This window comes from Rhinopithecus roxellana, chromosome 12, assembly GCF_007565055.1.
Source record: "Rhinopithecus roxellana isolate Shanxi Qingling chromosome 12, ASM756505v1, whole genome shotgun sequence".
Lineage (NCBI taxonomy): Eukaryota > Metazoa > Chordata > Mammalia > Primates > Cercopithecidae > Rhinopithecus > Rhinopithecus roxellana.
In genome coordinates this window covers 11,315,459-11,329,055 of record NC_044560.1, presented here as the reverse complement: position 1 = coordinate 11,329,055, position 13,597 = coordinate 11,315,459, and the positions used below count along the sequence as shown (strand labels likewise).

The window sequence follows — 13,597 nt, the reverse complement described above, 5'->3', positions numbered from 1 at the left end:
GTTCGGTCTCCTTTCTAAGTCTGGCAAGCCCGCCTGCCTGGGGCACTTTTCCCCCTGAGTGCCAGGCCCAGGTGTGTGGGCAGGAAAAAGCAGCCCATTGTGTTCCAGCTTCGGGTCCTTCCGGTCCTAGGACTTGGCCCCTGCCAGGCTTGGGTTCCCAAGGAAAAGAGGCAGGGAGTGCACTAGAGAAGTGGTGGGAGCTGGCACTTTCCTGCTGATGGAACAGATCCTGTCACGATAAAATTCCAGGCCACAACAATTTATTGAGCAACTACCCCTGGGAGCTAACCAGAGGGACAAAAATCAGGGAAAAAAACATGCTTTAATCTGGGATTCAGGGTGTTAGCCTGCCATGAACCTGGGGTAGCTGGTTTGAAAGCCAGCTCCCAGCACACCTCCCAAAATTCAGACCCTTGTGGGGCCTCTCCCCTGGACCTGCACGGGCTCCATGACTCACTTTTAACCAACAGAACGCAGCAGAAGGGATGCTGTGTGATTTCGGAGGGGAGGTCAGAATCCTTGCAGCCCCCACTGTCCTTCTCAGGACACCTGCCCTGGGGTGCTCCCTCTAGGGGCCCAGCCATCCGCTGTGGGAAGCCCAAGACACAGGGAGAAATCACAGATAGTATTATGTGTTCCGTAGTGTTTCCCCCACCCCACCCAAATTCATCTGTTGAAGTCTTAACCCTCAAAACCTCAGAATTTCCTAATCTAGGAATAAGGTTGTTGTAGATGTACTTAGTTAAGATGAGGTCATCCTGGAATAGGGTGGCTAATCCAATGTAACTGGTGCCCTTATAAATTGGGGAGATTTGGGGCACAGAGACATGCACATGTGGAGAATGCAATGTGAAAATAAAGACAGAGATGGGGGTGACGCTTCTACAATCAAGGAAATGCCAAAGATTGCCAGGAAATGATCAGAGCCTGGAAGGTTCTCCCTCACTTGGACTTTGATGTGAACTGAGTCCCTTAAAAAGTCTCCCTTTATTTTTCCTCTAGATCAGCTGGGGTGCCTTTTGTCTTTTGTGACTAGAGGAGTCCTATAACTGACAACGGAGATGCTGAGATGCTCAGTCAACGTTTGGTGGGAAGAGGGGACAAGAGGAGCTAGATGACCTCCAGGGGCCCCTCCTTCTGTCTATAGGAGAGAGCCTGGAAGATTCTCCCTCACAGTCCTCAGAAGGAACCGACCCTGCTGACACCTGGACCTTGGACTTCCAGCCTCCGGAACTGTGAGACAGTGTGTGCTGAGTGATGACCTGACATCTCCTCCCCCTGTTTCGGAAATTTCAAAAATGTGGGTACCAGAGCAAAATTATTTGAGGGTTGACATCAGTCAACCTCCCAAATAGTTCAGACCAAGGTGTTCTTAGCCAATATGGGACATTCTTTCCTTGCTCAGGAAAAAAGCAAACGTTCCCTTAATTCAGTGATGCCAGAGTTGTTCTTTTGCAAGGATTAGGGTCAACACATGGCAACAGAGGGCTACACGCTCATCGTGTGAGACCAGACTGGCTTGGGTCCAGGGAAGAAAAAATCCATGCTTGCTAAATGCAATGTGGGATCCTGGATTGAATCCTGGAATGGCATTCATTGAAAAATGGGTGAAACCTGAATAATCTATAGTTTAGTTAAGAGTAATGTACCGACGGTGATGTCTTAGTTTTGAGAAATGTGCCATGGTAATGCAAGATGCTCACATTAAGAGAAATGGAGTGAAAGGTATACAAGGACTCTCTGTACTATCTTTACAACTTTTCTGTAACTCTAAATGTTTTTCAGGATAAAATGTTTATTAAACAAAAAAAGCTAGCATTCGCGGTGATGAAATGTGTTTGTCTTTAGACAGGTCAAAGGGGAGTTGGCCAAATCCCTTGTTGATGAGGAGGTCATCTCAAAATCAAAAATCCTTTGCCCTCCCAGGTGACAAGTGGGGTAATAGTTGTTGTTCATAGGGTTATGTCAAAGACTAAATGAAATAAAACATGTAAAGGGCTTGGCATAGAGCAAGGAACATGGCAAACATTCAATAATCATAAGCTGCTGTTGTTGTTTAGTAAAACCACTTCACTAACAGTATCCCCACGATGCCACATCGGCTGGTGTGAGGAGTTTAGAGCTCTGCCAGCCCACTGTGGTTTTGCTCGAACACACTCTCAAATGTATGAATTCTCTGTTGCTGAATAACAAAATTACCATTAACTTAGTGTGCTTTTTTGCTTGTTTGTTTTTGAGACAGAGTCTTGCTTTGTCGTCCAGGCTAGAGTGCAGTGGCACAATCTCAGTTCACTGCAACCGCTACCTCCTGGGTTTAAGGGATTCTCATGCTTCAGCCTCCCGAGTAGCTGGGACTACAGGCACCTGCCACCATGCCTGGTTAATTTTTTTTTTTTTTTTTTTTTTTGTATTTTTAGTAGAGATGAGGTTTCACCATGTTAGCCAGGATGGTCTCGATCTCAGACCTTGTGATCGGCCTGCCTTGGCCTCCGAAAGTGCTAGGATTACAGGCATCAGCCACCGCACCCAGTGAATTTAGTGCTTTTAAAACACATTTATGGCCAGGCACAGTGACTCACACTTGTAATCCCAGCACTTTGGGAGGCTGAGGTGGGCGGATCGCTTGAAGTCAGGAGTTTGAGACCAGACTGGCCAACATGATGAAACCCCATCTCTACTAAAATACAAAAAATTAACCAGGGGTGGTGGTACACGCCTGGAATCCCAGCTACTCGGGAGGCTGAGGCATGAGAATTGCTTGAACCCAAAAGGTGGAGGTTGCAGTGAGCTGAGATTGTGCCATGGCACTCCAGCCTGGGCAACAAAGTGAAACTCTATCCCAAAAATAAATAAATAAATAAATTCAACACATTGATTATCTCACAGTTTCTGTGGGTCTGGAGTCTGGGCATGGTTTACCTGAGTCCTACGCAAAGCTGCAATTGAGATGTCAGAAAAGGTCAAGGTCTCATCTGAAGGACCAACTGGGGAAGAATTCACTTCCAAGCTCATGTGGTTGTTGGCAGGTCTGAAGTCTTTTATAGTGCAACACCTCTCACACCAAATGTGTAGGGGGTTTTTTCCATACCACAATAACCAGTTCTCCAACTCTCCAGATACCAACTAGGTATCCAGTGATTCAATTCAAGCCTGACACTAACTACTGGGAGTTAACATCTGTCCCCACAGGTTAAGGGCTCAGTCTGGCAAGACTGCTTCCATTCAGGCACCAACTGCAAGTCCTGGGCTTCCTGTACTTCTGACCAACAAGCTATAAATCAGGAGTTCCCATGACCACCTCTCTATAATTTGCTAGAAAGACTCACAGAGGTAAGCGGCGGGCTGTGGAAAGTGGGGTTCTGCAGTTGCCAGACCCCCTAGTCCAGCATGATGATGAAGAGGAAGATGAAGTCGAGGATGAGGACGAAGACAATGATGACAGTGACGAGGAAGAGGATGAAGAGGATAACGTCACTGACGAGGAAGTCAATATTGAATTTGAAGCTTACTCTCTATCAGATAATGATTATGATGGAATTAAGAAATTACTGCAGCAGCTTTTTCTAAAGGATCCTGTGAACACTGCAGAACTAACAGATCTCTTAATTCAACAGAACCATATTGGGAGTGTGATTAAGCAAACGGATGTTTCAGAAGACAGCGAATATGATGTGGATGAAGATGAGGTTTTTGGTTTCATAAGCCTTTTAAATTTAACTGAAAGAAAGGGTACCCAGTGTGCTGAACAAATTCAAGAGTTGGTTCTAAGCTTCTGTGAGAAGAACTGTGAAAAGAGCATAGTTGAACAGCTGGACAAGTTTTTAAATGACATCACCAAGCCTGTGGGCCTTCTCCTAAGTGAAAGATTCATTAATATCCCTACACAGATCACTCTACCCATGTACCAGCAGCTTCAGAAAGAACTGGCGGAGGCACACAGAACCAATAAGCCATGTGGGAAGTGCTACTTTTACCTTCTGATTAGTAAGACATTTGTGGAAGCAGGAAAAAACAATTCCAAAAAAGAAACCTAGCAGCAAAAAGAAAGCTGCATTAATGTTTGCAAATGCAGAGGAAGAACTTTTCTATGAGAAGGCAGTTCTGAAGTTCAACTACTCAGTGCAGGAGGAGAGCGACACTTGTCTGGGAGGCAAATGGTCTTTTGATGACGTACCAATGACACCCTTGCGAACTGTGATGTTAATTCCAGACAACAAGATGAATGAAATCATGGATAAACTGAAAGAATATCTATCTATTTAACCCATGTCCAATGGACAGTGATGGGCCTGTTTTTGTAACATTACCAGAAAACTCAGTGGAGATTTACTGAAAAACTCATGACTTTATTCAGATTAAGGTCCTCTACAAAAAGTAGGGTTCTGTCCCATGTGTCTGTGACACATTTACAAAATATCAGTTTTTTTAAATTTTGGTCAAATTATGAGTGGTTGATTTAAAAACTTTTCCAAGAAGAAGAAAAACATGGAGTAGTAATTTAAAGAACTTAATAAAAAAACTTCTATTTTTTTATTTAAAAAAAAAAGACTCACAGCACTTAGGAAGGCACTTTACTTACTATTACTGGTTTATTATAAAGAATACAACTCAATGACAGCCAAATGGAAGAGTTGCATAGGGCAGGGTGTGTCGTGGGAGGGTGCAGAGCCTCCCTGCCCTCTCAGTGTACCTCCCTGGCAGCACCTAAATGTGTTCACCAACCCAGATCTCCAAACCTGTTGTTTAGGGTTTTCATGGAGGTCCCATTATGTAGGCATGATTGATCAAATCATTGGCCATTGGTGATAAACTCAATCTCCAGCCCTCCTTTCTTCCCCAGAGCTCTGGGGGATAGGGCTGAAAGTTCCAACCTTCTCATCTTGCCTCAGTCTTTCCGGCAACCAGCCCCAACCCTGAAGCTATCTAGGGAACCCCAACCACCAGTCATCTCATCAGCATACAAAAGACATTCATCACTCCAGAGATTCCAAGGGTCTTAAAAGCTCTTACGCCAGGAACCAAGGACTAAGACCAAATATGATAACAACAGATGCTCCTATCATCCCATCATGCAGGAAATTATAAGCATTTTAGAAGTTCTGAGCCAGGAATCAGAGATGAAGAATAAATATATTTTTTTAATATTCATCGTATCACAGCAGCATTCAGTTCCTTGTAGGTTGTCTTGCTAGTATTGGCTGTAGACCACCCTCAGTTCCTTGCCAAACGGGCCTCTCCATGGGGCCGCTTACAGCATAGCGGCTGACGGCAGCAAGCAAGCCAGGGACAGAGGTTACCAGCAAGAAGGAAGTTACAATCTTACCAAACATCATCCCAGAAGTGACTTCCTGTCATCTTTGCTGGTTAGAAACAAGTCACAGATCCTCCCGAATTCAAGGGGAGGGGATGACACAAGGCATAATAGCAGGAGATAAAAGTAAAAATAAAACTAGGTAAAAATCACTGGGGATCATCTTTTTGTTTGTTTTTGTTTTTGTTTTTGCTTTTTTTGAGACAGGGTCTGTTGCCCAGGCTGGAGTGCCGTGGTATGATCTCAGCTTACTGCAGCCTCAACCTCCTGGGCTCAAGCAATCCTCCCACCTCAGCCTCCTGAGTAGCTAGACACATGTACCACCACACCCAGTTAATTTTTAAAATTGTTGTAGAGACAGGGTCTTCCTCTGTTGCCCAGGCTGGTCTTGAACTCCTGGGCTCAGGTGATCTTCGCACCTCAGCCTCCCAAAGTGCTGGCATTACAGATGTGAGCCACCATGCCTGTCCCCTAGGGAGGGACCATCTTAGAGTCCTCCAAGCCCAGAAGTGTTGAATCAAGGCCTGGCAGTTGATGAATGCACAGCTGCCTAGTACCATGCATTAAAGGAAGCTGAAGAGGGGCTGAGGTGTCCAGGGAGATAGACAATAGTAGCTACTATTTACTGAGCACTTACTACGTGCCAGATACTGTTCTAAGCACTTTGTAAACACTTGCTCATTGGCTCTTTCAACAACTCTTTGAGAAAGGTTACAAATACCACCTTAGAGAAAAGGCCCAGTGAGGGTCAGAAAGATTAAGTGACTTGTCCAAGGTCACACAGCAGAGTGGTGGCAGAGCTCAGACTGGGATTCAAGCCCAAGCTGCCTCACGTCAAAGTCCTGGCTCTAAACCCTTACGGTGACTTGTCTGTGTCCTCTAGTTGAAAAAAAAAAAAAAGATTTGAATCAATGGCTGCTGAATCTGGACATTTCTCTAAAAATAAAAATAAAGGTCAGTCCCTGTCACATGAGGGAAAGATGAAAGAGCTGGGTGTGTTCAACTGGAGAAGAAAAGGAAAAAGGTCACTTTCGCTGACTTCAGAGCTCTGAGTGGCTGTTGCAGGAAAGAGCAGGGACACTTTTTCTGGATGGCTTAAAGGTAGAAATGGAGGGGCGGGGGCGAGCTCTGGGATCTGAGGGAGAACCGTGGACAGACCCCAGCCCAGGCAGCGTCTTTCCCCTTCATGTGGAAGGAGAGACTCGAGCTTGTCCTTGCAGCTGAGCAAATATTTCTACTTCCCCGTTGCAGGCTGGAGTCGGCCTCTTCTCCAGCCAGCTCGGCGGGCCTTCAGAGCAGCGGCCTCAGGCCGTGGGGTGGAGGTCAGCTCGGCCACCCTGACCAGATGGGACCAGAGTGACGACTGCCAGGCCCAGGTCAAAGGGCTTTGCTGACATCCTGTCTCCTTCTGAGCCTCATCACCGTGACTGCAAGGGGCTGCAGAGTCCCCCTTTCCAGCCCATTCTCCATGCCACTGCTGAGTTGTCTTTCTAGAACTTAAAGCAGACCAGGTCACTCCCCTGCTGAAACCCTTCCATGGCTCCCTACTGCCCTCAGGATACATTTAACCTGGCCCAAAGGCCCCACATGATGTGGCCCTGCTCACCTCTCAGGCCTTCCCTCCAACTGCTTCCCCCAAAAGTCCCATCCCACCTTTCAGGCCTCTGGAATGATATGCTGTTCCCAAGACACCAGACAATTCCAGGCCTCTAGGCTTACTCTGCCTGGGCTGCCCTTCTCCTGACAGTCTCCTATACATCCATCAAGACTCAGTCCAAACATCACCTCCTCTGAGAAGCCTTCCCTGGCTCCCTCCTATGGAGTTGCTTCCCCTTCCTGTACCACATTAAACCCAGGTCTCACAAAAGCTCACATGTGGCTGGGAGCAGTGGCTCATGCCTGTAATCCAGAACTTCAGGAGGCTGAGGTGGAAGGATCGTTTGAGCTCAGGAGTTCAAGACCAGCCTGGGCAACATAGTGAGATCCTGTCTCTATATAAAAATTAAATAATTTAAAAAACAAAAAACAAAAAACAGAAACTCACATTTCCTGAGCACTCACTCGGTGCTTGACATGCATGAGCTCACTCAGTCCTCCCTGCTGTTTCAGTTTCTCACCATCCTTATTTCCCAGATGGAGAGACAGGAACAGAGAGGTTGAGTGCTTTGTTCTAAGACACACAGCCAGTAAATGGCAAAGCCAGGACAGGAACCATTTGTGTCTGACTCCAGAATCGGTGCTTTTTAAGTTTCATTGTTTATGTGTTGAATAAAGTAAGCCATGCAAAAGGTAACAAACAAACAAATGCAGGAGTGGCAGAGAGAGAAGACAGGTGAGGGGAGTGGGGGGGAGAGGAGGGGAGGGGAGGGGAGGTCTCTACCCCCACCCCACACCAGCGACATCAGCCAGAAAACTTTTTTGATGTGTTGAGAAGCTGGGCCCAATGAAGCCCCCAGTTGCTCAAATGCCTGTGTAAAAGGTCCATCTTGCAAGGCAGAACAGAATCCCACAGAATCCCGCTGCTCAGGGAGCTCAGCACCAGCGCAGGGGCAGCTGCCACCTGCTTCTCCATGTTGGCCACAAGGCCAGACGTCCTGAAATGGCCTGGGGTGAGAGCATCAGCGAGGAGTGACTTCTCACACAAATGTAAAGCAGCTTTTTCGAGCTGGGCGTTATCCCCCAGAGGAGCGCTGTGCTGGAGGAAGACAGGCGGGTCTAGGGGTTCACACCCAAGAGAGCACCGGGGGACAGATTCCCAGGCATTTCTTAAACGACAAAAAAAGACCCTTCTTTTTTCTTATGGAATATTCCACTGAAACCCACTAGGAAAAGCAAAGAGTAACAGTGGCTCACGTGTATTGAAGACTCACCACAGGCCAGCACTTGTGAAGCATTTTATAGCATACGTTCCTGGAATCCTCACTGCACCATTCTGAGGTCTCTCCATTCTCATGTTACTGAGGAGAAAACTGAGGTGCAGAGTGATATGTGACTTATCCAAGGTCTTATAGCTCATGCATGGTGGAGATGGGATCCAAGCCCAGGCAACGTGGTCCCAGAGTGCATGCCTCTTAAATACTGTGCTAGGTAAAGCTACTCTGGTTAAAATAGGTGTGGGAGTAGGGAGGGGAGTGAGCCCTTGTACTCAACTGCCCCAACCCACTCTCAAATCCTGACAGCCCAGGAGGGATCTCTGCAGACACCACAGTTCGGAAGTCATTGTTGGACAGTTTTATGGCATCTCAAACCCACAAAACTGTTTATACCCTGGTTCTTCTCAGACAAATCCTGTGACTTGATTGGTCCTACCCAGGTCAGCCTTAAGGTCTGCAGGGCTCAGGCATAGAGATGACTGTGGGTACCAGGAGGGAGGATGATGGCAAGAAGAGTCCAGGCATGGGAGACAGAGAAGCGTGAGGTTCAAGCCCATCACAGACTGGAATTAGCCAGGCCTCCCTCATTGTCAGCAGCCAAGTCAGCCCTGGCTGACATAAGCAGAGGGGAATGTACTAGAAGGAGCACAGGGGCTCTCTGAACTGACAGGAGGCTGGAGGAGTGAGCTCAGGAGAGGCAGGTCTCAGGGAGGCTCTGGAAGGGCTGGAATGAGGGGAGCAGGAAGCTGCCTGTTGTGGGCACTTCTGGGACCTGAACCCCCAGCCTGGTGCCTGGCTCTGAGTGGCGTTCCGGGGATAGCTGCCGAATGAATAAATCCACGGGCATCTGATGACAGGAAAAGGCCGATTAAGACATTGCTACAACCACCATAACAACAACAAATCCCCAGCCGTTGTTCCTTTTGACCTTGGATCAGCGCTCAAGATTCAAAGACTTACCAGAGCACAGGCAGCTGGTCAAGTGGGAGTGTGCGCTGGAATGGGGGTGACGGAGGGGGACTGTGGCTCCCTCTATTCTCACAGAAGGAGAGGAACCCCTAGAATTACCCCCATCGCCACCATCCCCACTGAGATGGCACACAGAGGGCATGGCCATTTGCCCCAAGGAATCCAGAAGCTGGACTCTGGCAACCAATCCAACAAATGTCTGCTGTAACGGCCTGCTCCTGTTGGTAGTGATAATCACACTGACATTGGCGCTACTATTTACGGGCATGAGGATATCCCAAGACTGTGCCGCGTGCCTCTCTGCATTGTCTTACCAAGTCTTCGTAACAGCCTTACAGTTACTACTCCTATTTTATCAGCGAGGAAATTGAGGCTCAGAGAGACAAAGTCACCTGGCTAAGGTCACAGAGCCAGTAAGTGGTATTCACAGAAACCAGACTGTTGAACTCTGAAGAGGGTCTTCCTGACCGTGAACACATGGCTTTCTCCTCTGCCGTGGTGCGGTGTGACCTTCGGAAAGTGGGTCAGACTCTCTGGCCCTCTGTGGCTCTGCTCACCAAGCCATGACTGCCCAGAGGGGAAAATTTTTGTAATATATACAAAGGTGCCCTACGGGCCTGCAGTGGTCCCGACCCTGAACCTGAGTTTCTGCCTCTGTAATGACCCACGCATTTTCTCCTACAGAGATACGGTGAGAACACAGTAATATAACCTATGCTAAAGCACATAGTAGGCTGACAGTTCAGGGAGCGAAGTGGGGCATCCACCTGCATCTCCAGCCCTGACATCATGCACATATCAGGTCCAGAGAAATTAGCATGCACTCAGGACCTCCCCCATCAGTGCCTGAGATTTTTCACTCAGCTGTACAGGCTTAGGCAAGTCACTTTCCATCATGAGCCTCAGTTTCCTTATCTGTCACAGGAGGGGGTGGTGGAGGCAATCTCCAAGGGCATGGAAGCACTGACATTGAATTTTAGGCAGTAAAATACCCGTGCTCACCTCCGGAAGGCATTTCATGCAGGCCCCACGGTGTCCTTAGAACGGGCCAAATGAATGCTGTAAATTTCCCCTCCTCCGAGGACCTCTCTCCTTCCACACCCTCCTTCTTGACGGCTCACACTTTCTCTGCTTTCAGAGAGATGTTTTTCAAGCAGCCCACGTGGGGGCCCAAGCAACAGCCGCGTGCAGAAGCCCAGCCTCGGCGGTAATCCCAGGCGGAAAGTGAGCGGGAAGAAATGTGCGGGATGAAGGTGCCAGGGAAGACGTCTTGTCCCTGATTTCCCAGTGGCCAGTGTGGGGTGGAGGCCAAGGACCAGGCCTGCGGGAAGTCCAGTGGGTCCTCTGAGAGGGCGTCACTGGGACTATTCATAGCCCAGGATCCTCACCGGAATCTGGCAGGCAGGGCCAGGCACCCGCAGGGATCTTGCCTGTTTGTGGCACAAATGCAAGCTAAGTCGTTTATGTTGTTCTTCCTTCTACTGCCTCACTTAGCCTCAGACCAAATACCAACCATCCTGGAGCTTGAATAGATGTCCAAGATTCAGAATATGGTCTGTGTGCTGCATGTAATAAAATGAGAACTGGATTTGGAGTGAAGGATATAACCATGGGATTTGGCAAGACACAGAAGAGGGTTGCTGTGTGTGGTTGTTAAGGTTGTGCACTGAACAAATATACCTGGGTGATGAAGTGAATGGGGCTAACATCTACCCTGTGCTCTGCTCTCTAAGCCATGATTGCCCAGAGGGGCATAGTTTTCAAATATACACAAAGGTGCCATACGACCCACCCATTTTCTCCTACAGAGATATGGTAAGGACATAGTAATATAACGTATGTTAAATAACCTAATGGTTATTTGCAATGAATTACCATTATTAATATGAAGACTTGTTCTACAAAGCTTTAAAAGCAGCTTATGAAATTATATATGGTTAAATAGAAAATATGATTAGATAAAATATTATACATTATTTGAATGAGGGAAGGCAAAAATGAGGCATATGCACCAGTACTTCCCTTCATGTGCCCATGGCAGACATCACTAAAGGATGGATCCATCATGCACCTTGTTCACATTCTGAGAGTCAGTTTTCACCCTGGCACAAAGGAAACGAAGAAATCGGTAAAGGGCTGTATCTTCATGCTGCGCAGTAGGTCAATAAATGAAAATTATATTCTGGGGCCTGTGGCAAGGGGAAGGGGAGGTGACCTGGATCAGGAAGTCCCATGCTGTCGTGTGTCATAGTTTTAGCCTTGAGCTTCATCATGGGCAAAACAAAGATGTAAACACTCAGGCAAGCATGCACACATACTCACAGACACAACTGGTGTCCAAAATATAAAATGATACCAGTTTCTCAGACTTCATGCAAATCGCCTACATTGAATTCTCGGCCAATTTTTCCTGGGGTTCCTCATAATGGGATCATGTGATGAGTCAGAAAACACGCTCAACAGCAGCCCTAGAAGAAACACATTGGCAGATTTTCATTGGTGACTCCTTACAGTGAAAGCCCTGGGTAGAAAACTTAATCAGAGCCCAGTGAGAGCGCTGTAAACCCTTTCTCCCATTACACCCGGCTCCTGGGAAGGGAGCTGGAAGAAACAGAAGCCCAAAGCCCTACTAAGTCTCTGGTATGGGAGAGTAGGCCTTCCAATGGACCCCAAGTCCTTTTCTACGGATGAGGAAACCAAGACCCTGGGAGGATAGGGAGGGTCTCCAAGTCCCCAACTCCAAGCCCAGGAGTATTTCCCCTCTACTTCACCACTCCCCCTGGAGGTTGCTCACCCCTGAGCAGCACTTCCTAGTCCAGCTCAACCCACCAGCAGGGTTGACCCACCAGCCTCCAAACCCCACGGCCCAGCCCCCCAGGCAACACCAACTGATGGACCCCTCACCGGAGGGCAAGGCTGTGGGCTACACTGTCCCCAAGGAACCCCTCTGGGGTAACACAATCTACAGGTGGTCCTGGGGTCCCCCAGGGTAGGTGGCATTTGAGTAGGCCTCCAAGGACAGGCCCCTCCTGCCCCACAGCTTGGCCAAACAGCCAGATTATGAGCTTTGGGATCAGGCAGACCACAGTTCGAATCCCAGCCCTGCTGTTCCCCGGCTGTGTCTTTGGGAAAGTTATCTCACCACCTCTAAGCCTTAGCTTCCTCGTCTGTAAAGTTGGAACCGCTCCAAGGGCAGGCATGAGGGCTGCGTGAGACCAAGACTTCACTAACTGAGTAGTTTATTACGCTATTATCACGACCGACGATAACTCACTCACAGCATAGACAGCACTGGCCAGGAGTTGGACAGATCTGAGTGTGGATCCTGGCTCTGATACAACTGGCCAAGTACCTTTCTGAGCCTCAGTTCCCCCATCTGTTAAATGTGAGGCAGGACTATTCCAAAGGTCAGTGGCCTGTGAGGGTGCAGTTCCCGTTTTGGCCCCTCAGATGCTGGAAGCACAAGGGAACCGGGACTTGGGCTAGAGGGAGGCAGGGCCCGAGAAGCCCTGAGAAGCCCTGAGGCCTGGAGCTCACCAGCAGCTCCCCTCTCGGGCCTGGGCTGGGGGAATGTGTAGGAGGGAGGTCCGGGGAGGGGGGCCCTGGAACCGGGAGGAACAGCCCTGGCAGCGGGCAGCGGTGCGGTGACCCAGGAGGGAGGGAGAGCTTGGCTCTGAGCTCATCACTCAGAGAGCTGTCTCCCCCTGGGCCGGGAACCCCGGCGGCCTGTCCTCCCCACTTCCTGCGCGCTGGGTCAATATTGTGATTTCCACTGTGCCGCCCGCCTGGGACGGCCTGGCCCTGTGCACCGCCCAGGGTCACGGGGCTGTAGGGAGACAGGGGTATGGAGAGGTCACCCGCTGCCTGGAAGATGACTCAGGACCTGTAGGCTGCAGGCGGCGCGGCCGGGAGCCAGGAGCCCCAGTGCAGCCTCACCTCCAAATGCACAGAAATGGCGCCTGAATAAGGCCTATGCACTCTCCCATCCAAACCGAGGGATCAACCAAGGCCCGCAGAGGGTGAGGACTTGCCTGAGGTCACACCGTGAGTCTGTAGCTGAAGGAAGCCGTGAATCCCATCTCCTGACCTCAGCTCTTCACCAAACCTCCATCTTCTACCCTCCCTGCCCAAGTACCTACCTTCCTCTTCATCAGCATCTGGAATGGACATCTTCCTACACCCCCGCCAGAGCCCGAGGAGAGAGGACAGGCTGACCCTGACCAAGGAGGGTTGGTGTGGAGGCTTCTCCGGGAGTGAGGGGTGGTCAGGAGGACACAGTTTGGGACACCCATACACTGGGAGTTACGAGGATGGAGGGCGTCAGCACCAGCCCTGAGGATCCGGAACCTGTGGCTTCGTTTTTCCTAGTGAGCTATCTTGTCAAGACTGAGTGCAGCCTTCTCCTCCTCCCTGGAGCACCCACCGCACCCCTGCTCTCCTCCAG

The 13,597-nt window shown here is 49.2% G+C and overlaps 1 pseudogene across 1 annotated transcript in view; it reads left to right on the top strand.

The window, feature by feature from the left end:
• The window catches only part of LOC104663242, a 32,278-nt pseudogene extending 27,786 nt beyond the window's left edge, over positions 1-4,492 (top strand). The window contains exon 2 of the transcript XR_004060321.1: positions 3,317-4,492. The product of XR_004060321.1 is annotated as a BRCA2 and CDKN1A-interacting protein pseudogene (transcript). The remainder of the gene's footprint in view (positions 1-3,316) is intronic.
• The last annotated feature ends 9,105 nt before the right edge of the window (positions 4,493-13,597 follow it).